Source organism: Elgaria multicarinata, chromosome 9 (genome assembly GCF_023053635.1).
Source record: "Elgaria multicarinata webbii isolate HBS135686 ecotype San Diego chromosome 9, rElgMul1.1.pri, whole genome shotgun sequence".
NCBI lineage: Eukaryota > Metazoa > Chordata > Lepidosauria > Squamata > Anguidae > Elgaria > Elgaria multicarinata.
In genome coordinates this window covers 57,258,615-57,283,163 of record NC_086179.1, presented here as the reverse complement: position 1 = coordinate 57,283,163, position 24,549 = coordinate 57,258,615, and the positions used below count along the sequence as shown (strand labels likewise).

The window sequence follows — 24,549 nt, the reverse complement described above, 5'->3', positions numbered from 1 at the left end:
CTTTAAGGCTCAGACCCAACCCTTTATTCAGTCCTCTATCCATGAGTAAGCACAGACTTTATAACTTTGTACTATTCTCTTTAGCACCTCCCATCATATGTTTCCAAGAGCAGGAGGCATAGGATTTTTTTAACAAAGAAAGCTTTATTAATTACAGTAAATTAATGGCTGAATAATAACAAGCAACTCTTAATGGCTCTATCAATATATGTTCTTCCATATACAACGCAAAAAACCTCTCTCTCAATCACTACCCGTTCACTACAGACTTTCCATCTCTCAATTCTCAATCCTAAAATCCTAACTCTAATCTAAACCCTCATACATTAATTCCCGGTCTCTGCTCTAAACCCTCGCGCCACAAATTCCTCTCCCATTTCAATTTATCTCATCCCTGTCTCATCTCCCACAGGCACAGCACCCAGCTTCTATAGCACACACTTCACCTCCTTCTTCTCACGCCCTCAGCAAATCAGCTCATAAATGCGAATCCACCATTCTCAGCCTAGAAATACTTACCAAACCATAGATCTACAACAAGAATACATGGTTATAAACGTAACAGATGTGTAACATCACAGACAACTCCCAGCATTCCTGACCATTGGTCATTCTGGCTGGGGCTGTTGTAAGTTGAAGCCCAAGCTCCAAGTTAGGGAAGGCTGCATTACAGGAAGGCAAGCAGTGTTAGAGCTATGAGGAGATGGGCAAACTCACACCAGGGTATATTTAAGAAACATACAACAGGCTGCAGAACGAGTGACAGTACCCTTGAGAAGTCAGCTAGGTGGCACACGAGGAAGTCATGCTCATGAACTCGGGCAAGCTTTGGCCAGAGCAAGGGCTGCAGGGAATAAGGCCAGAAAATCAGATTTTTCAATTTTCAGCCGAAGTTTTAATAGATGAAATGGGGGTTCTCCACAAGCATTTCTTGAACAGAGGGGATCAGACTGTGGGACAACTTTGAAAGAATAGGAAGCCCACCGCGGTGCCGCAACAGGAGATGTGTACTACCAACCTCCAAAGGATCACATGAAATCCATGCTGCATAAAGCCAAGGGCTCATCTAGCTCAGCAACCTGTCTGTCGACAATGGCTGTCTATCTGTTTCAGGGGAGCTTAGAAGTAGTGCATAATCCTGCTCTTAATCCTCAACATATGGTAGATAGTGATATTTTATCTCTAAAATCTGAGGTTACACTTTGGCTATTATGCCTAGTAGATACCAAACGATCTATTCATTCATTCATTCATTCATTCATTCATTCATCTAATCTACATATTTACATGGATTTCTGCCACATGAAACATCAGTTGTGACAGGAACAACTACTGTGGAGGCACATTTGCTCTACAAGATTATCATCCATCCTCTTGTTTTCTACAGTGGTACAACCCCAAATGCTTTTTCTGAAGATCAGCTCTTAACTGGAAGTTGGAGCATGTTCCCTGTACCTCCACCTTCATTCCTTATCAACCGCCACTGTTTTTGGCATGCTACTCAATTTGGGAAAAGCTCCTTGCCAACATTTTGTTTTAGCCCTATGTGATTGTTCTTTTGGCTGGCATGGCAATGCATTAGTTGTTCCTGCAATCCATGCATTTTAGGGTGCTTACAATTTAAACTGTACATACAGTTCTGGAAAGCAAAGCTGATACACTTTGAAACCTCACTCTAGAATGGTGAAATTGTTTTACAGTACTATAATGTGTGAAATGGGCCTTGTGGAGCCTTTCAGATGTTCTCTGAATAAAATGGGTTTTTCTTGGCTACAATGAAATACTACCGTCTTTAAATGGAGCCTGTACAATACGTGAGACACCGAGCCGAACACAGTCCCCTAGTCAGGCACTGAAGCCCACCAGAGACTAATAAACCTCTTGTTTTGCGGCTTGCTTGTAAGGACAAAAATAGGTAGGCATAACAAGCAGGTGGTGTTTGGCTTAGGTGGGTGGGAAGCCACAATTTGTGCAGACCTGTGGACTATGAGGTTTTAACACACTACAGCAGGGGTTGGCAACCTTATTGGGCAGTGGGCACATCTGGCAATTTGAAAAACTGGGCACCACCACGAAATAGCTGCCATGGGAGACATGAGAAAGGACAAGTAAGCTGCCCAAGAGACTGAGTGCAAGGCAGAGGTGGGGTTTGAGCTCCAACACACTGGACAACTCATTTGAATCCACTGTTTTCAGGATCAACAGAAATCCAAGTTCCAAGTAAGAAAAGGCATTGATGTTGCTGTTTTGTTATTTAGAAGGGAGGGGTGGAGCACTTTGCCTAACACCAAGAAAGGTGTCACATATTCAAACTGGGCCTTTGCATTACAACTTGAAATTGAGTGTGTGTGCCTGGGAGGAACTATTCATGCTTACATTTAATTTTCCCTAGACAACTTCCAGACAAAACATTTTCCAGGCACTTGTATAACAGTAGCTTGGTATTTGTCACCATTCAGGAATACACACAAAGACATTTCACCAATAATCCCAATATCTTATTCTCCCATCTGAAATTGACCCTTGTATTTACAGTGCAATCCTATGCATGTCTACTTAGAAGTAAGTCCTATTGAGTTCAATTAGACTTACTTCCAGGCAAGTGTGTGTAGGATGCACAGCCTAAATATCATAACATATCATAACATCCCACTGATGTGGCAAGACTGGGGTCTTCCAGGGTTCACGGAAAACAAGATAAATGGCTTATAGAAAACTGTTCCAGGCTTTTAAAAACATCTTTCATATTTAACATGTGTGGAAAGTTAAACTCCAAAATCTGGCAATGATGGTGCTAATCCCTTTTGATACAGCTGTCAATTTCAATTACCACACGGCTGATCATGTGACTGGAACAGTTCACATATGCCACAGGAATGTGTTCCTTTCTCAAAATACTTCCCTGTAGCTTATATATACCTGAAATTACCAACTTGCTTAGTGGAAATTCCTGCAGCAAAATCAACAAGGATATTGGGCATCATAGAAGCAAAATAAAACAAAATATGCCACAATGCAAGACAATAAATTAGAATTGTAAGACATCACAATAAAAGAAAATCAAAAGCATTCAAGACAGTACGTGTGCATGGTTCTCTTCCACACATGCATGTTTTTCTTTTGGAATGTGGTTCTAAAGGTGAAAAGTAGTTGGATAACTTTTGGGGGGAATTTTAGCTTTCTATAGTTAATATATGCTGGTGTCTGTTATCTGAGAATGTAGAAAGGGGAGAAGAATCTGAAATCTGACTAATGAAAGAAAATACCAGAAAGTTCTGAATATAATTGTATTTATTTATACCTATTTATTGACAGAAGCAATATATTAGAGGACCAGGTTATTTAAAGGATGGTGGTCCTGTCTGGCCACAAGATCTTTGGGAAGACCCTATTCCAACTCCAACTACCAGTGGACTTTGCAACTGGTGGTTACACAGCACAGGACTTTGTCAATGTGGGGGCCCTTCTCAGGAATACCCTCCCAAAAGAAGTAGTTTGTCCCTTTCCCAATAGCGTTTGACACAAACAAGACTAAAATGGTATCATACCACAGGCTCTTTGGTCTCTAGTTTGAAAAATTACCTCCAAAGAGATATTGATTCTGTTTTTCTTGGATTGTTTTATGCTGTTGTTTTAATTCTGTGTTGATCTACTATCTTGGAGGTTCTTCGGAATTGAAAACGCAGGATATAATAAATAAATTTAAAAAACAATGTAGACATGTAGACATGCCTTCCATCTGCCCACTTCAGCCAAGTCCAGCACGTTTTCCAGGGAAAACCCCACCCTCCATGGTCACCCACTACCTTTTTTTGCACTATAAATGCTTAGGGCAGAAAAAGATAAAGTGCAGGGCAGGCATCAAATTGCATACCAAAGTTGTATATATACTAGTGCTGTGCAGAAAGTGTGGGAGGGAGCTGTTGCATTCATATCCTACTTGTGGGTTTCCCATGGTCAGATGGTTGGCCCAATTAGGAGTAGAGTGCTGGACTGAATTAGAACCTTTGCACTGATCCAGCAGGACTCTTCTTATGTTCTTGAATAACATTCAAACACTGGTCTGGTCACATCTGTACATGGAATTTGGGGAGGGGGGCAATCTTGTCCTTCACCTCAGGCAGCAAAACATCTTGGGCTGACCTTGATGCAGCTATATTTGTGTTGCCTGCTTGGAAGTTAGGAGGAGGAGCCTTAGTCAGGGCTTATTTTGGAGGGGATGAATATCGCTTTTCTGACAGGCAAGACCGGTCCGAGTTGTTTCTCTGCTGTATGCTAACAAAACCCGGTATGGTGAATACCAAGCAACGTCCAGCTAGATTTCCTTTGGCAAGGTGATGACAAAAAAAGTTTGTGCATGGGGAGTGGGGAAGACTCTTTGAAATGGAACAAGATCATCAGATGAAACTGTCCTAATGTATGATCACTTTTGACATTGGATATGGACAAGCTCTGCCAAGGTCACCTTGTTTTAACTCGGGGGAAAATATTGAGATCTCACATCATTTTTCCAAGCCAAGCCAAGGCCTGGAAAAATGATCTGCCTCTCAACTTCTAAAGCTGCAATGATAAACATTCGTATTAGGGCGTGAGCTGACATTTATTTCTGGATAAAACACATACAAAACTGTGTTGTTAATTATACCTATTCAATGTTATGGAGTGGCATTGCTCCATTTCAATCAATAATAGAAAATTAAGAGGCTGTACAGTCAAGAACCAAAGGGGAAAACCTTCCACAAGGAATGGGCTTCACCCCACTCAGGTTTTGCCCCTGCAATTTCTTCATTTCCCCTTAAGTGCCCTAGCTCCAGTACACTCCATTGAGGAAAACTGAGACCCACCCACCCTACCCCCAGGGAAACTAGCAATTCTCCTCCTGCTCAGATTTTATGAGCTGGAGTAGAATTTGGAGTCTCACTACCCAAATTCACTTCTCCTTTAGCAAAGGCTTCAACAAGTAGTTTTCCAAGCATGATTTCAGATACCTTTACCAGTATCTCTACTTGTCATATCTACTCTAATCACAAGTCGACCAGGATCATCTCAACACAGAGCCAGCCCTCCCACGAGGTGGAGTGAATCCCCAACCTCAGGCAGTGAATTGGGAAGGGCGATGGATCCTGAATGCCTGCCACCATGAGCCCCAATGCCGCTGCTACCTCTGCCAGAATGGTTCTGTTTTATTAAGGTCAGTCTACGGTGCACAACTGTCAGGAATTCCACAGGTTTGTCCTGGTTTTTGTTCTATCCTTGGTGTCAGGAGGAATTATTTAAAAAAAAATCTATAATGTCTTGGAAGGATACACTTTCCCCTTTAAGGTTGCCATTAGCATGGCAAGGGGGGAATGATGCACTTTCTGGAGGTGTGTCATCCCCCCCCCTGCTCCAATCAGGGCCTTAAAGTGGAAAGTGTCTTTCCCAGACCTTATAGAAAAGGTCCCGATTGCAGCAGCGTGTGGGGTAGCGGGGGGAGGGGGCATGGCACACCTTACTGCTCCAGTTGGGGCCTTTAAAGCCCTGATTGGAGCAGAGGAGGGGAAAGCATGTTTTCCCGCCACCCCCACTTGTGGTGGCAGGAATGACACACTTTCCCCTCCTTTGCTTCAATTGGGGGCTTTAAGGCGGGGGGGGAATGACATGCTTTCAGGAGGCCCTGAAAAGCTGCTTTTCCACCCACCCCACTGGGTGTCCTCTTTTTTGGTTTCCCAAATATGGTCACCCTACACTGTACTTCAGAAACTCTTCTCTTTCTTCCAGCTACTCATTTTGTATGCCAACAAGCACTTGACAAACTACACTTCCTCATACAGATACCATGCATGTTGGCCAAGTAGCTTTTATTATGCTTATTGCATCTGTCCATAGGTGACAGGCAACAGCAATTACAATTTATCCACTAGTTTCCCCACATGTTCTAGTGTAATGTGAATATGATAAAATATTTAGAAGGAATTTGCTCTGAAGGCAAATGTTAGCTTCCAATTAACATTTTCAAACCACCACAGCAGGATAATTATATCCCTTAGATATTTATGCTTCACGCATCTGTAACATACATCAGGGCCTATTTATGTTGTTCAAAGACAGATTTGGAGGATTTTTTTAAAAAAAAACCCAATAAAATGAAGTTAATTAAGAATTGTTAACAATCCATAAATAACTTTTTCAACTGGCTTCCCCAATCCTGTAGATGTGCTGACAAAGCTACAGCACACCATATGTAGCAGACATGGCATGGACAACTCCAGGCACTCTTGAATGAAACGGATTATCTAGATCCATTTCAATCGGGTTTCAGGCCTGGTTTTGGAGCGGAAACTGCCTTGGTCGCCCTGTGGGATGACCTCTGTTGGGAGAGAGACAGGGGGAGTGCGACCCTGTTGGTTCTCCTGGACCTCTCAGCGGCCTTGGATACCATCGACCCTGGTATCCTTCTGGATAGGTTGTCTGAGCTGGGAGTTGGAGGTACTGCGTTGCAGTGGTTCCGCTCCTACTTGGATGGCCGATTCCAGAAGGTGGTGCTGGGGGATTATTGCTCTGTGCCGTGGCTCCTAAGCCATGGGGTTCCGCAGGGCTCTATTTTATCCCCTATGCTGTTTAACATATACATGAAGCCGCTGGGGGAGGTTATCCGGAGATGTGGACTGAGGTGTCATCAATATGCAGATGATACCCAGCTCTACCTTTCCTTTTCATCAAACCCAGGTGAGGCAGTGACTGTTCTGAACCAGTGCCTGGGCACGGTAATGGACTGGATGAGGGCTAACAAACTGAGACTCAATCCAGACAAGACGGAGGTACTGTTAGCGGGTGGTTCATTTGTCCGGCGAGGTGATGTTTGCCCTGTCCTGGACGGGGTTGCACTCTCCCTAAAGGATCGGGTCCGTAGTTTGGGGGTGCTCTTCAATCCAGAACTGTCACTTGAGCTTTGAACTCAGTGGCAAAGAGCACCTTTTATCAGCTTAGGCTGATATACCAACTGCGCCCTTATCTGGACAGTGATAGCCTAGCTACAGTTATCCATGCTCTGATAACCTCTCATTTGGATTACTGCAATGCGTTATACGTGGGGCTGCCTTTGAAAACGGTCCGGAAGCTTCAGCTGGTACAAAACAGGGCAGCCTGTTTACTAACAGGGACTGGCTGGCAAGATCACATTACGCCAGTCCTTTTACAACTTCATTGGCTGCCAGTCCAGGTCCGGGCCCGATTCAAAGTGCTGGTATTGACATTTAAAGCCCTAAACGGTTTGGGGCCAGGTTATTTGAAGGAACGCCTCCTCCCATATGTACCTACCCAGACCTTAAGATCATCTACAGGGGCCCTTCTCCGTGAGCCCCTGCCAAAGGAAGTGAGGCAGGTGGCTACTAGGAGGAGGGCTTTCTCCGCTGTGGCACCCCGGTTGTGGAATGAGCTCCCCAGAGAGGTCCGCCTGGCGCCTACACTGTACTCCTTTCGTCGCCAGCTGAAGACCTTTTTATTCACTCAGTATTTTAACACTTAATTTTAACTCAAATTTAAATTATACTGTTTTAACTCTGTATTTTAACCTTATATCAATTGTGCTGCGTGGTTTTATCCTGGTTGTGCTTTTTATATTGTATTTTGTATTTGTATTTTTAACTTGTTGGTTGTTTTATGATGGTTTTAATTTTTGTGAACCGCCCAGAGAGCTTCGGCTATTGGGCGGTATAAAAATGTAATAAATAAATAAATAAATAAATAAATCTCTCTGGTTTTACTGGCTTGTGGCATGGACCAACGGCGGTGGCCCCGTGACATCTAAAATATCCTTAAGGTAGCATACCTCAGCCATTCAGTCCTGTCTACCCAAATCTGTATCCCTCTCTATACTGCAATGCTTCATCTGGCATAAGCATAATCCATTGATCCTACAGCATGAGCAGTTCATGGCACCCTCAGTGGGATTCCTTAATCTGGAGGAGTCAGGACATGAAAACTGAGACTACTCTTAAGCGCTATATCTGATGCTCTGGCGGACTCTCTGCAAAGTGAGACCGGTAGGTAGTACTGTTAAAAGTGGTAGGCCCTTGGATGGGCTTGGGTCCCTGAAAGGGATCCCCAATCTTTTTCTGTTGGCAGGCACATTTGGAAGTTTGAGAGCATGTCACAGGTGCTCTCACAAAATGGCTACCCTGGGGGACTTACCCATTCACAAAATGATTACCATGCTGGATGTGGGAAGTCACAAAACTCTCATTTTCCAGAAGGCAATCTGATAAGGCTAAAAGAAAAGTAATTGTCCAAGATGCCCTACTCCCAAGTTAAAGAGCAGGTAAGATTCTATGACGAATGCCAAGCAAGGCAAATTCATTTTACCCCAGCAGGTAAGTTCATAAAATGTTATCAGCCCACCTGCCTACACATAACTATAGGAATCATTTATAGGAATCATCACCAACTTTTCTATTCACACAGATTTCTTTGCTTGATCACATACAGGCAGTGCCCATTTGCCAGTGGCAACAAGGCAAGTAGCTATTTTTCAAGCCTGATTTTTACACATTAAACTTTGAGAATCCATTATCAAGAGAAATGTAAAAGCCAGGTTCTTCTGCTTTAGCTGTAATTTGAAAGCTATATGAGCAGCAGACGTTCTGGCATGAAATACAGCTGACAGGCTACAATTCCTCAGTCACTGCAGAATATAGCATTTCCCTAAAAGAAAAGAAAAATACCCAAGTCAAGAGAAGTCTTTCCAGCGGTGACAGTTAACAATGCCACGTTGCAGAACTAGACATTCCTGTCAGAGCTAAACATGCAAAGAAGCAGAAACTAAAAAAAAGTGACCTCGGGGAAAAAATCTAATGGGGGACTGATAGAACTAAAGAAAAGCTGAAACCCAAAGAAATTCTAGAGAGTCATTGGGGCTCTTTTCACACAAGCGAAATAAGGCCCGCTCATGACTGGCCACTCACGGAAGTTTGTGGGTCCTTTTAACAATGTCATCAACCTCCTGTATGTCTCTTCTGCCTTTCCCTGGTTATTCCATTCTACACCCCCCCCCAAAAGGTGGATATCCTCATTCTTTTGAAATATTACAGGATTTCCTACCATGTGCAGACGAAGTTGCACTCCAAAGCACCCACTAGAGGGTGCTGTCCAACTCAAAGCTATGGGTACCAAGAGGAGGGGAACTTTTCAATTATAGGCCATGTGATTGCTCCTCTACACCCATGTAATGTAGCCCATTACAATTACGCAAGAGAAGGAGGAAGCAAAGCTCTCGTAAAACAGTGATTTCCCCTTTAAGATGTTTGAAAGCTATGGCAGCTAATGCAATGGGTAACAGAAGATGTGGGACCTCTTGATATGGATAACATCCATGGAAGTTTCCAAAAATGATTCATAAATGTGATTTAACAAAATGTGTCTTTGTTTTTTAAATTGCTGGTAGTATTATTTGGGGACAATGTATAATGTCACTAGGGCATTTATGACTAACACTGACCAGATAAAACAATTTAATCTTATTTACTTATAGCTACCTAAGATTGGCCCTGTTCAAAAGAAAAACCATGGCTTTATCCACAGTGAATAAGGCTTTTTGCCTTATTCACTGTGGTTAAAGCCGTGGTTTAAGATGTCTTCTGAACAGGACCATTCTGTAGCTTTTAATTGCAAAGAACTTTCTGGTTGTTGTTTTTTTGTTCATCTTCACTTTTTCTACCACTTTATAAATGGAAAGTTAGGGCTTAAATAAAGTGATTTAGGACACAACCATATGCATGTTTAGACAAAAAAAGTTAGACCTCCAAAATCCAATTCTATGCATTGCATTAGTAAGCTAAACCAGACACACACTGGCTCTACTTCCATTTTTTTTAGAAACTGCCCATTTAATTTCAGCACCTGAAGTATTAATAACTTATTTTGGAAACTGTTCAAAAGAAGAGAAAAATAAACAAGTCAGCCACTATCAAGTCAACCTCTACAGAAGTTATTAATGTGTTTGGCTTCTGAGACCAGTTCTGGACTGGATATTATTTCACTTGTGCTCCACTGTCTCTGACACTAACACTCGAGGGCCCAGAGGTTGGATTTACTTCTGAGTAAACATGGATAGGATTGTGCTCACAATGGTTTGGATCCAGGATCTGTTCTCTGTTGATGGAAGGGCTCTGCTCATGTGCTCTCCGAATTTTTGGTGATCCTCTTCTGCGCTACATCTCTCAACCCCTTCAGCAGGATCCCCCAACTTCTGTGTAACATTTTTGGGGGGGGGGGGATGAAGGGGCTGCTGTGGTGAGCAGGCACTAGGGATGGGCAAACCAGCAATTTTCGATTCTTCAGATCTTGTGTCTTCGCTTATCTCATGTCCATCCATCAGCAGAATGGATTCCATCCCCACCCCCACCCCCAGCCCTGCCTCCCCAATCTGCTCTAGAGTGTTGGGAGTCCTCCAGAGAATTATTTATTTATTTATTTATTTATTTATTACATTTCTATACCGCTCAATAGCCGGAGCTCTCTGGGCGGTTCACAAAAATTAAAACCATTCAAGTTCCATCAACAGAAACCCCAAAGCTCTCCACGTGTCCTCAAAATCTGCTCCAGAGGCCAGCAGAAAGCCCTGTCATGCAAGCAGACTTCTGCTAGCATACAGTTGGACAAGTGTATATTCACTCAGCAGTGGCATGTAACTGGAAGTGTACATATGCCTATCTATGTCTGCTCAGAAGTAAGTGCCATTCAGTACAATGGGATTTACCTCCCAGGCAAACTGTAATCCAGTGTCTTGTGTGCATATTTAGACTGGGGAAACAAGCATGTCAATGCAGTTCTCTCCACAGACGCAGCTAACAAGACCACATCAAGAAGGGTTCATATGGCAATTTGGGGACATAGAATGACAACAACATGCCTAGAAGAGCCCTTCTATAGCCAAAGAAGTACAAACTGTGAATTCAACAAGTAGATTTTTTTAAAGGCTGTGTAAAATCCAATTGTAAAGATCGCCTTTATATGCCAAGTTGTGCATTTGAATTTACACCACACAAAAAAATTAATCTGAACTTCAGCTCTAATCATATGTGCTACTTTCTGCAGTCAATTTACATAATTCCATGTAATTTATTAATTTTTACTGCTCTGCACTAAATGCTTTGAAGTTCTATTGCTATCCCCTTAGTGAATTGCCAGGAGGACGATTTTGCTTTCCGAGGAACGGTTTGGCATTGGTAGCCGTGGGATAGAAAATGGGATGAATACAACTGAAGCATGAAGAGTAAATATGCTGCGGAAGAAAAATCTCTGTAGGAACAGAGGCCCTGAGCTTTGTCTTCTGGTTGTACTTGGTTAATCTAATGCCCTACTGTACAGTCTCTTCGGCAGAACAATTTCCTACGTTAATTCAGTTGAGTCCTGATCATTAGATTTAAAATTATCCCTTCATCTGAACACATGTGTATGCATTGATGTGCGCTCTCTCTCTCTCTCTCTCTCTCTCTCTCACACACACACACACACACACACACACACACACACGCACAAAGAAAACCTATGAATGTCACTGGAAGGAACACATCTTCCTGATTCTGGCCTGTCCCAGGGCCAGCCCTACTGTTAGGCAAAAGCAGCAAGGGTAAAAACCCAGGTTCTTTGTTTCATAGGCCAGCTGCTGTGGAGTCGGAGACTGTCAACACAACATAGAAATGCAGAGGCAAAAACCACTAGGTAGAAACAGCATTTCATGCCAAGCTGATGCATTTCGGATGTCCTTCCCTCAGAGAACGGTTCAACAGCTAAACAGATATAAAAAACAGCACTCTGCTTACGTTTGCTGTTTGTAAAGAAGCAAACGCTGTATTTTTCATCTCCTCTAAATGTCCCTCCCTCTCCAATTACTTAATTTATGTATGTGTTTGTACTCCAGCAGAAGCAAAACAATTACAAAATTAAAAGTTATCAAAATTAAACTTTTGGCCCTCACTTTTTATCAATTGGCCAGGACGTAAACACACAGGTAAGCCTCCTCACACCTCCATCAAGTTGCCCATCCTATCATATATATTTGCAGCCTGGACCCTGTGGGATCAACTACTAATCTAATCACACACAGCCTGCCACTGATTATCTGCATCCCTGTAACCACACTCACAAAGCTCAGAAGTAGTTTTATGTGTGGGGTGGTGGTGGAGGAGGAGGATACTTACCTTGCTTTGCCACCCTGCTTTATGGTATTCAAATCTATGAATAGCTCCTCAGGGTGGATTTGGGTTGCCTTCCTGCTTATGTTTATGATTTGTAAAATCTTCATCTAATCCTCCAGAATTGACAAAAGTGGGCAAAATGCAGATTTATATCCATACAGTGATGCAATCAGAGTTAAGTCTGCTGGCACACAAACTCTGCATTTGAGAGTTAGTAATCATTTCTGAAATCCAGATTATTCCTAGTTTTTATTTTTTATATTTTTAAAAAAACAACACCTTGGCCAAATGCTTATTCAAGCTAGAAGGTCAAGAGCAGCTTTCCCCAAATGTTTTGACTACGACTCCCATCAGCCCCAGTATAACCAATTATGGGGGTTATGGGAGTTGTAGTATGACACATCTAGAAGGCTCCACGTTGGGGAAGGCTGGTCGAGTGCATATCATTATCCACTGTGGCCGAAAGACTCCATCCATAGCAGGGCTGAGGACCCTGCTTTCTGTGGAGGGCTGCATTCCATTGGGGTATGCCAGCAGTGGGCTATATGCCTGCAGTGGGTGGGCCCAAAAGCAGGGCAGGGCAGACCACCCTCTTCTCCATTTTTGCCACCCCCTTTTCTCTCCCCGCTTCCTCCCTACCCAGCAAGCTGCCATTTTGAAGTGCAGGTGGTCATCAAAAGAGTCCCCATAGCCACAGCCCCAAGGAGAGTCCAAAAATGCAGGCAGCTGTGCTGATCCATAACAAACCCATGCTTGCAGCTTAGCAGGAGGTCCCTCTAGCAGGTCTTCTGTACAGCTTATGGGCCTTCACGTCCCCTCCAAAACCAAGCCAGCCCAGTAGATCACGCTTGCCAGAGCTCTGCACTGATCACTTGCAAGCAACTTCTCACATTGGGTCCAGGGTCACATGCTGGCCTAGGGCCAAAGGTTGCCAACCCCTGATCTCGACCATCATAGAAATAGCTACATACACTTCTGCTAAGTTGATCAGAAACAATCATGCTAATAGAAACCATCCTAGCCCGGAGTTCGAATAAATATGATTCCCTAATACAATTATGGTGATTGTGTGGGAGGGTAAGACGTCTGTGGATTCTGCATGAATATTCAAACCCCCGCTGGTTAGCATCAGATTTGGAAAACATTTTAAAATAGAACCATTTCACCACTGAAAATCAATCTATAAATAGCTGTTCATATAAAGCAATCACGACCTGATGACCTGCTTTCTTTTGGACGCTCCGTCACATGAGCTTTTAGCGGAAACACTGCCAGCGCCCATTGTTCTGTGGCTTTCGTTTTCTGCAGCAAGCCTGCTGGGTGGGAAGACGCTAGCTGTGTTTGGACATAATGACAGAGAATGCAAACTTAACGGGAGGGAGAACGCTGGGCTGGCTAGCAGTATAGAAGAGATGCACTTTACTGCTGAAGTTACTGTTGCAGTCAACTAATGTTGTTCAGGGAGCACAGGTATTTATTATGTTAGATATTTAGGAATTAATGCACCCTAGGGCACTGGAAATAATTAAAGCTACACTCTGTGGTGACATAGTACTAACCAGTAAGAACATAAGTTATCATACATCCCAAGAGTATTTCACTTGAAAACTAAATTCCCCCAAAACCAGTTTCAGTGGAGACATGAGCTCAATGGTGTAGTGGCAAATTTTGACATGCAGGTAGTCATCACAAGAGTTCCCATATCCACACCCCCAAGGAGAGTCCAAAAATGCAGGCAGCTGTGTTGACCCATAACATACCCATTCTAGCAGGAGGGGGGTGTCCCTTTAGCACAGCAGTCTTCAACACCAGAGACCCATCTCGGACTCCCAACATGTAACATGGGACCCACTTTCACAATTGCTCAATATGGTGGGAACAAAGTATAGTTTTAAAAGGGTTAATGAGCGAAATATATAAAATATTGTTAGAAAAGGAGTTAAGGGATAGCTCAGGGAAAATGGTATGGGAGACAGATTTGAAGGTACAAATAGGGCAACAGAGCTGGGAGGGACTGTGGAAACAAAGAGTGTTGAGAAGTATGTCAGTGAGAATAAAGGAGAATTATTTTAAAATTTTGTGGAGGTGGTACCTAACCCCGATTAGATTGAATAAGATAAATGAGCAATATTCAGCAAATTGTTGGAGAGGTTGTGGGGAAATAGGAACGTATTTACATATGTGGTGGGAATGCAAATATGTACAAAGATTATGGAAGATGGTGTTTTTAGAAATTGAAGAAATAGTGGGAATGAAAATAGATCAAACACCAAAGATTGCATTACTGTCACTATTTGAAGATTTAAAATGTGGGAAAGAAATTAAAGAGTTGATATCGAGTTTGCTGACTGCAGCACGATTGATGGTAGCTAGGAACTGGAAGATTCAAGGGGGATATTTTATTGAAGAATGGTATAAAGAAGTATGGGATATAGCTATTAATGATAAATTGACTTGTAATATTAAGTGGAGAAAAGGCACAACTAAAATAAATGAGTTTGAAGGAATCTGGAAACAGTTCCTAATATTTGTGTTTACTAAGGGAAGTGGGAAACCGCCAGCAGAAGAAACGATAAGATTTTGGAATCAGGAATAGATCCCGAGGTGGGGGGTGCACTTTTATGTTAAGAATTAGGGATGTGCTCTGCTCCGATTAGGAGCGTAGAAGCAGTAGCGGATTGGCCTGCTCCGCCTTACCCAGAGGCGGAGTAGGAGCGGACCGCGGACCCCCTAGAAGCAAGGCGAAGAGAAGCGGCCATTTTTCGGAGCTCCGAGTTCAGGCGGAGCGCTCCGGTCGCCATCTTGAAAACATTTCGCCATAGGATTGCATTGCGGCAAATAATCGCGCATAACTACGTTGTTTTTGAAGCTATCGTTCTGGAAATTCTTGTGCACAGAGAGTCGTGGATGGGGGTCATTTTGAGACCACTCTCAACTTTCTGCGTTGTCTGGGTCGCGGGCTATATTTTTGTGAAAATCGGGTCAACCGCGCGGCTCAAACTGCGTTTTCGGCTTTTCGCCCATAGGATTGCATTGAGGGAAAGAATCGGGGATAACTGGGGGGGGTTTAAGCTATCGTTCTGGAAATTCTTGTGCACAGAGAGTCGTGGATGGGGGTCATTTTGAGACCACTCTCAACTTTCTGCATCGTACGGGTCGCGGGCTATATTTTTGTGAAAATCGGGTCAACCGCGCGGCTCAAACTGCGTTTTCGGCTTTTCGCCCATAGGATTGCATTGAGGGAAAGAATCGGGGATAACTGGGGGGGGTTAAGCTATCGTTCTGAAAATTCTTGTGCACAGAGAGTCGTGGATGGGGGTCATTTTGAGACCACTCTCAACTTTCTGCATCGTACGGGTTGCGGGCTAGACGTTTTTAAAAAATCGGCGGGAAAAATACCTTTTTCAAAGGGCTGAGGGGCAGAGTCAGCTCCCGGTCATGATGATCCCAAAGTTGGAGGAGGGCATAGGCAAAACAGGTAACTTGGGATTCTGGGAAACTTCTCTTTCTTCATCTGAACGGGCTTTTCCCCGTGTTTTTTAACACAGTAGCCCCACCAAATGCACAAACACAACCTGAAATCATATACTAAGCCAAGAATAAGAGATAGAAACACAGCACTGCTCCCCACCCTAACCTTGGGGAACAACTGAATCGATGTGGTGCAAGGGGATGAGCTCCCCTAGGGCATCTCATCGTGGACGTGCCCCCACTCTCTCCTGCACTGGAAGGCCATTAGAGCCTTCCAAAGAGAGTAAAACGGTGGAGCAATGCCTATCATGAGTTGAAGTGAATGGTCACTTTTCAGTGGTGGAGCAATGCCTGTTCTGAGTCGAAGTGAGCGTTTTACTTCTTCTCAGAGCTGTGGCTGTCAGTGTCTTGAACTGGCAGCTACTTCCCCCTCCCCCGGGCACGTCCCCCTATTGCTGGTAAAAGACAGATATAGCCTTTTAAAAAAAGTTCTTCTTGTTGTTTATTGAGCAACACTGCTGCTTTTAATTCCACCCCTCCTTTGTTTATTGATTGATTTATTCCATTTTATATGCATTACTGGCTTATCCTTGGCTCACTTCCTTATGCCCCCAGAAATGCCAGCTGCATGCCTGCCTGCCTTCCCTCCCTCCTCCCCTGCCCACCTCGCAGGGATGTTGTGTGTGGGGTGCCCGATTTTCAAAAATTCACCAAAAATCAGGGGATGATGGGATTGCTTTGAAACTTGGCATGCGTGTGTATATCCCCATGAGGTGTCATGGTGCCAAACATGAGGTTTCTAACTTGAACAGAAAAAAAGTTGTATAATTTTTTAGCTTTCAATGCAAGCCTATGGGGGGGGAAACGGAGCTCCGGATCCGGAGCTCCGGGCGGAGCGGAGCGGAAGTGGGCGGAGCGGGGGCGGGGCGGAGCGGCCCGATCCGGAAAATGGCGGATCTGCAAGTGAAGCGGAGCGGGGGGTCTGTGCACACCCCTATTAAGAATGATTATGCTGTGGTATGATATTTTATAGTTAATATCTATTCAACATATATGTATTCAACATTTATTTAGTATGTATGTAGTAGTTGTTTGATGTTGTTTTTTTATTATTGTAATGTTGTATGTATAATTAATGTAGAAAAATAAAAAATATTAAAAATAAATAAATGGTGGGAACAGCTTTGCCACAGCGCATTTGGATAGATCTCGTTACTCACTTTGGGGTCTCGACCCACCAGTTGAAGACCACTGCTCTAGCAGGTCTTTTGTAAAGCTAATGGGCCAATTCAAGCCTTAAACTATCCCAGAATATTTTTCATTTCAACATGGAACAGTGTGTGGTTGCTTGGAAAATGCATTTACAACCAGCTACTGTGAGGACGGTAGCTAGGGATGTGAGAGAATTTCATTTCAGTTGCCAAATGCCTAAAAAATGCCCTGTTCGCAATCCTGAACAGGAGCGCATCTCTGAAAACATTCACAAATTCTCAAACATGCCTTCATGTTCTCCAAATGCATACTTGAAAAATGCACAACTTTCTCAAAATATGAAACTTTCTAAATGTGCATGTCACCCATACTTTAGCCTATAGGGAAATTTGTGCAATTTTGGGATTTGTGCAAATTTGGGGATTGTTTGTGCAATGTTCATATTCAATACCTGTTTGTCTCCCCTAATTTTCCTATCGGTATAAAATGAACAACAACTGCAAAATGAGAACAAATTGAGGAGAGACGAACAGTGAGCTGATGTTCGGAGGATTTCGGTGAGCTCAACCATTGCTTGTTCACCCCTCCCTGAAATCTGCAGTTCAGCTCAAAGAGAAGAAGGGAGTCTGAGGGGAGGGGAGTTGTTGACATCCCTGCGAATCAAAATGTGCCTGTGCTGCTTTGGTGGCCCAGGTCCACTACACAGACTGCAACCCTATTAGGCTGCTTAGGTCAACAGGATTAGGGGGAAAATACCCCGCTAGAATGGGTTTGTTATGGATCAACACTTTCAATGGGTTCGTGGCTATGGGGACTCTTGTGAGGAGCACCTGGGCTTCAAAATTTGCACACTACACCATTAAGCCTGTGTCTCTACTGAATCTGTTATATGTGTCTATTCAGAAATAAGTCCCATTAAATTAAATTAGACTTGCTCCCAGGTAAGTGTGCAATCTTGCGCATTGACAGAATCAGATTTTCTTAACCAGAATTTCGTCTTTCTTGCATTCATGTGCATTAGGCAGAATTCACACTTGCGGATTAGCACATTAGCCCAAGGGCGCATCACTGCTAATCCTCCCCAAAAGTGAAAAGCCACTCCGAGTAACTCGGGAAAAAACAGTCTGGCGCAGAATCCGCAGGTCGGATTCATAGACATCCAAACTAATTTGAATCTGTTGTGGTTTTTTCTGACATCCAGTTGCAGTATCAAGCCACGTTCTCCACATTATCCTTAGTTAACTTACTCTACTTTTAAAAGACGAAAGATGGGTTTAGAAATCCTCACCAAGGGCACACACAAGATGATAGTTGAAATGAACAATGAACCACATATTCAAACTCCGCGTGGAATACGTACGCTCTCCTTCATGTACGGAAGTGAGCAGTCTATTTGTCTTTGCTTGCAAGAGAAAAAAGAGCCTACTACTAAAAGGCAAACAGCTCAAGTATTTATGCAAACACAGAAGCAGAAGAACATATGGTCTGTATTTCTGGGAAATCTCTAAAAGCCACGGCGACAAACTGAGTGCTTTTTATGTTTTTTAAAAAATTAATTATGCAGACAGATGCAAAATACAGAAAGTGCAAAAGGTTTGCAGGAGTAAACATATGTGTCCTCCAATTTGGAAGCTTTCCCAGAGCCTTTGGCAGTTTTCCTTTTGCCCCCCTCAATAGCACCACTCCGCGACTTGTTTAAGGCGCTACGCATGTAATGGGGAAACTTCCTGTTGCACCAAATTGTTATTATTAATAATAATAACCATTAATTATTATTATTTACATTTGTATACTGCCCCATAGCTGAAGCTCTCTGGGCAGTTTACATAGGATAAAAACACTTAAAAACAATATACAAAAAATTTAAATCACAAAAAAATACAAGTTTAAACCACAAAACCACACAAAAACAAACCCGGGCTAATTACCTATTGCTAAATGCCTGGGAGAAGAGAAAAGTCTTGACCTGGCACCGAAAAGATAACAATGTCAGCGCCAGGCAGACCTCATCAGGGAGATTGTTCCACAATTGGGGGGCCACCACAGAAAAGGTCCTCTTTCTTGTTGCTGTCCTCTGAGCTTCCCTTGGAGTAGGAACCCGGAGGAGGACCTTGGATGATGAGCAAAGAGGACCCAGGCTCAGGATCTTTAGAATACTGAATAATTTTTGGGTCAAGCGAGATGTGTCTCCATAGTTGGTGGTAGAGTTCACAAATTGCAACGAGAACATTCCAGGTTCAATCCTCAGGATCTCCACTTTAAAAAGGACATCAGATCTATTGGACACTACGCGTCTGTTTAATAAAGGTTTGTCCAAACTGACTAATTGTTTGAGGTGTCATACAGCTAATTGGGGGGGTGGGGGTGGAATGATCTCCCCGACGAGGCTCGCCTGATGCCAACATTTTTATCTTTCTGGTGCCAGGTCAAGACTTTTCTCTTCTCCGAGGCAGTGAACAACATCTGCTGAGTTTGTTTTTAACTGACCCCAGAACTGTTGTTTTAAAAGGATGTTGTTGTTTTCATGCTTTTGATGGTTTTAAATGTTGTATATTTGCTTTTAATGTTCACTGTTTTTAACTTTTGTAAACCGCCCAGAGAGCTTCGGCTATGGGGCGGTATATAAATGCAGTAAATAAATAAATAATGCTTTTTTTGTTCATATGTTCTGGAAATGTCCAATAGTCATCTCCTTTTGCGAGGAAATTATCGGATGCATAAAGTTTGAATTAGAAAGCTCTTTAATATTTTCAGATGTACATTTAGATTGTAAGCCTGAGGGCAGGGACAGTCTTCTTTGCTAATTAATTGTAAGCCACTTGGAGCGTGGTAAAAATACAATAAATAAATAAATAAATAAATAAAACATGTCATCTCAAATTACGCACCAGCTTCTTGGAAAATAACATACGGTCAACATTAATGGATTTTTCGCACCTTCCTGACCACCAAAAGACTGATTTGGTCTGCTTCACAGACTTTTATGTGTAATTCATGCTACTTTTCCCCATTTAGAATGTTGTGATATTTGAAACTGAGGCTTTCAAAGCATGGAGTTGCATACGTCCATTTTTTCTTTTTCTCTCTTATGGTTTTTATTTTGTCACAATTCACAATTTAAAAAATGATTTAAAAGGACATCAGAGGAGACAAAGCAAGGGAAGATCTCTGCCTAGGACCTTGGAGAACCACCTGCCAGAACACTGTTCTAGATGGATCAATGGCTCTTCATAAGTCAACGCCTTGGTTGAATACAGTTTACAATTCTAGTTGCCACATCTTAAAATATATATCGTTGCCCTGGAAAAGGTATAAGAAAGAGCAACCAAGAGGATTGGTGGTCTGGAGAACCTCCCCTATGAGGAAAGGTTAAAACGTCTGTATAGAACATAGGGGGAATTCATAGATATGTATCAAGTGAGGAGAAAGCGGGCAGAGGTTCTCCCTCTTTCACAGTACTAGAACCTGAGGTCATCTAATAAAGCTAATTGGTGTGAGAGTCAGGACAGATAAAAGAAAGTACTTCTTCACACAGCACACTGTTAAGCTATGGAATTCTCTACCACAAGGTTTAGATGACCTTAAAAGAGGATTACACAAATTCATGTCCTGCTTGCAGGCTCCCCGTAGGAAGCTGATTGGACACTGTGGGAAACAGGATGCTGGCCTAGTTGGGCCTTTGGTCTGATCCAGCAGGGCTTTTTGTATGTTCTTATTTCTCCCATGCTTGCCAAAAGGTCAGTCAATCCCGATATCCGAAGTGTACTCGCACAACAAACATGCTTGTTTAAAAAATATTTATTTATTTACAATATTTATATACCACTCCCCATTCAAAATTTCGGCGCAGTGTACAAGATAAAATACAATAAAAACAGAATAAAACACCTTAAAATAGATTTTTAAAAGCAAAATGAAAGGTGAACTGTGAACCGTGGCTGGTCATTAAGGAAAGTCTTCCTGGAACAATGATGTTTTCAGGAGGCGCCGAAAGGAATACAACGTTGGCGCCTGCCTGACTTCCAGAGGCAGGGAATTCCATAGAAATGTCTGCTATAAATGTAATATATGGAGAGATCTTCAACCCATATGGAAACAAGTACCTGAAAAGCCTGATGAGGCCACCTTGGGAACAGATGAAACCTTCAGACCCTTAGATGAAACCTTCAGACCCTTAGTTGCCTTTAAAGCTGAATAGAAAATATGTCTTTGCAATTTCTTTCCAATTGTCTAGACTGAAAAAGGAAAAAAAATAACACTGCCCTCTTGAGCAGATTAGATTCAATTTTGCAAGTCAGAAAGAACACTCTAAGCACTTCAGTAATCACTTCCTTTGACAATGACACCTTGATAAGGGGTGTCAGCGCAGTTGTGTAGCATTTAAAGAAAAGACTGCCATCCTATTTTTCTAGTTCCTTTTCTGAGGAAAGACATGACTACCTTCTGAGCAGCTTGTCTATTTTCAATTAATTAGCTTCTCAGTCTTAACCCCATTTGGAGTGATTAAATTAAACACCACAACACACTGAAAACGGAGAACATCTCCATAGCTAGCCTCTTCACTATTTGAAGTGTCATCAACAGCAATGTAGTACAAAGACCTGGGAGGCATATAAATATTGTAAATAAATAAATTATAGCCACCCAGCTTCATCAGTACATTTAGTGACATGGTGCTCTCAGCTAACAATTTTACAAATATGTGAAAAGCAATCCTCAACAAAGTACCAGTGATTGCACAGACATCTTATTGAATGCAACAGCCTTGCATGAAACTCGCCACTCCTGCACACCAATGTTCTTCACAAATGGTGCCGTGTGCACATAGATTTTGTACACAGGAATCAGCTCCCAGGAACAGATTGTGCCTTATTAATGGGCCTTTAAATAGTGGAAGACAGGTAATTCCTTTGAAAGCACACAGTGTCAACATAAAGGCAAGTTCACTGTGACCATGCAACAATGTTACAGCCATATGCAATTAAACAAAGAACACCAGCTGAAGATATTGTTTTAGACTCTTTAAATAAATCACTTGCTCACAAGTTCCTTTTCAACAAGTCAATGTAGACAAAGAATTTGGAAAGTCGCCCCATCCAAGTGGCTTATCTAGGACTATATCCTGGCAAGCCCCAAAAGCAATGGATGCATACAGGTTTCTTGGTTTTGCTCAGAGTGTGCAGCCCTAGATAAACAACCATATTATTGAGACATTTCCCAATTCCATCTACAAAGCAGAAAGAACACAGCTACAGGAACCCCTTGGGCCCCAAACACTAAAAATGAAGAGCTTCTAATACACCCTCCCTAAACATGGTACCCTCCAGATGTGTTTGCTGACAAGTCTCATGCTGACTGGAGATGATGCAGATTGTAGGCCAACATACTTGGAAAGCACCAGACTGGGGGTGGCTGCTATAATACGATTCAACTATTAGCTATTTATCATCTCTCTGTCAGCATATCACATGGGAAAATGAAACAGAACCAACACATGACACACAGACCTGCCACTTCCTGAAATATTACTTCAATCTCTTACATCTTCGATGATGAAGTTCTCAAGCAGGCAGACTGAAGGCTCATCTACACCAAGCAGGATATTCCACTATGAAAGCAATATGAAAGCAGTATATAAAAAGCAGGAGCCACACGATTGCTTTATGGCGGTATTGAAGCGCACTGCAGGATCTACACTACTGCTTTATCATGGTACTGAAGTACGCTGACAATTGTTGTGGCCCATAACACATCTACACTAAGCAGGATATAACACTATGAAAGTGGTATGAAAATGGTATATGATATGTGTAATGGGCAACAACAACTGATAGTGCACTTCAATACCACTATAAAGCAGTAGTGTGGCTCCTACCTTTTATGTACCAGTTTCATACCGCTTTCATAGTGGAATATCCTGCTTGGTGTAGATGAGCCCTGAGACTCTTCAATTGCTTGTCACACACTTTTAAAAAGTGGCCTCAATAGTTAGACAGAATCTTTTAACAATAGTGCTCAAGCTTTTGAAGATTTCGTGCCAGGCCAGAGTGGTCATGTGCACAGAGAGAATATAAAACCCAGTTCAGGTGTGCTCAGAGTTTAGCCTTGAACTAGTTAGTATATTTCACTCTGGTATATTTCTTCCCCAGCCCCTATGGCACTCGTGTGTGTGTGTGTGTGTGTGTGTGTGTGTGTGTGACGCGTGCGCATGCACATTATATATATTATTTATTACATTTATATACTGCCCCATAGGTAAATATCATAAATGCAACATTCACACTTTTATTATCAGTTTCCTGAAAACACCACCTAACAACTGCATTTTGGAATAACTGAAGTTTCTATTGGGCAGAAGTTCTCACTGCAGATTTGTAATTTTCTGGATCTCCCCCATCCGCAATTCTAATACCCCCATCATCATGTTATTGTGAGAGGACATACAGGATTTCATGCGCATGAATTTGATCTTAAATTTTAAAAAATCCTTTATTTGTTCTTATATGTTGTCCTTCCAGTTTTCTAACTCAACTGCTAGATGTAAGTCTCCCAAGAGCCAATTTTTTAAATTGGAAGAAAAACACAGAGCAAGTTCTCCACATATACAATATTTGCCTGGGCGTAGAACATCAACTATTCTTCCCCCCAAAGTAGCGAAAAGTTTGAAATATCAGCAGCATTGTAAAGGCACTTCTGAGCTGTCGGTTGCTTAGCCAATCTATGTGTTCTTTAAAGCCAAAAGAGTCAATTGGCAAAACCAGGAAGAACCCTTACTAAGCATTAAGCTATTCTATTGAACAAGTTCTTGGCAAACTATAGCCTGCTGTTAAGTGACAATTTATATAAATATTGTATTATATAGCTAAGAATTCTGCAATCCAATCCCCAAAACACAGTACTTTAAAGTGAACTATACCTATCTTCCTGCAATTTACATTGATTACTTCTTGTCCTAGCCTTAGTGATGTGGCATTGAATTAGTCTCCTTTGCATTTTAGAAAACAAAAATTCAACTAAAGATCTTTTCCCACTGGAACAAATTCAATAGCCACACTCATATAACTTCATCCATTTGACAGTTGGAAAAGCTAGCCTTGTGCAAGCAACTCAGAATGCGGTACAAAATGAGTGAGTGGCTCAGTTCAGACAACATGTTTCTCAATGGTGGTTTTAGAACTCCACGGTGGAGTTTTCACACCACCATTGAGAAATGTGTTGTCTGGTGGGAAAACTCCACGCAACAGTGGAAGGTTTTTTGGAAAATACTCCATGCAGAATATCAACGCTGAGCAGAAGAGAGTTCCTGCACAACCATTGTGTTACGTGTTGTATGGCGGGCTCCGTGGAGTTTCACAATGTGTTGAGTTGTCTTTTTTCACTGGCTACAGAGTTCTCTGTCAAGAGCGGAGAAAGGAGGGTGTGTGCAGCTCTAGAGAGCCACCAGGATCCCCCCCCCCGACAGCAATGGCTGATGGAACACTATCAGGAGGACTGGGGGAGGAGAGAGGGCGGAGGAACTGTCAATCAAATCTTGTGATGGATTTTACTCAACTCCCCAGTAGCCCACGATCACACAACAGTGGAGTTAGAACATGTATGGGGAGTACCTCCTAAATACTCAACCACTGAGTGGAGTTTTCACACTGTGTTGACTAACATGTTGTGTGAATGGAGCCAGTGACTCAGCAGG

At 42.5% G+C, this 24,549-nt stretch overlaps 1 protein-coding gene across 1 annotated transcript in view; it reads right to left on the bottom strand.

The window, feature by feature from the left end:
- The window catches only part of PPM1H (protein phosphatase, Mg2+/Mn2+ dependent 1H), a 94,683-nt gene that overhangs the window by 56,298 nt on the left and 13,836 nt on the right, over positions 1-24,549 (bottom strand). The gene's annotated exons all lie outside the window — the stretch shown is intronic.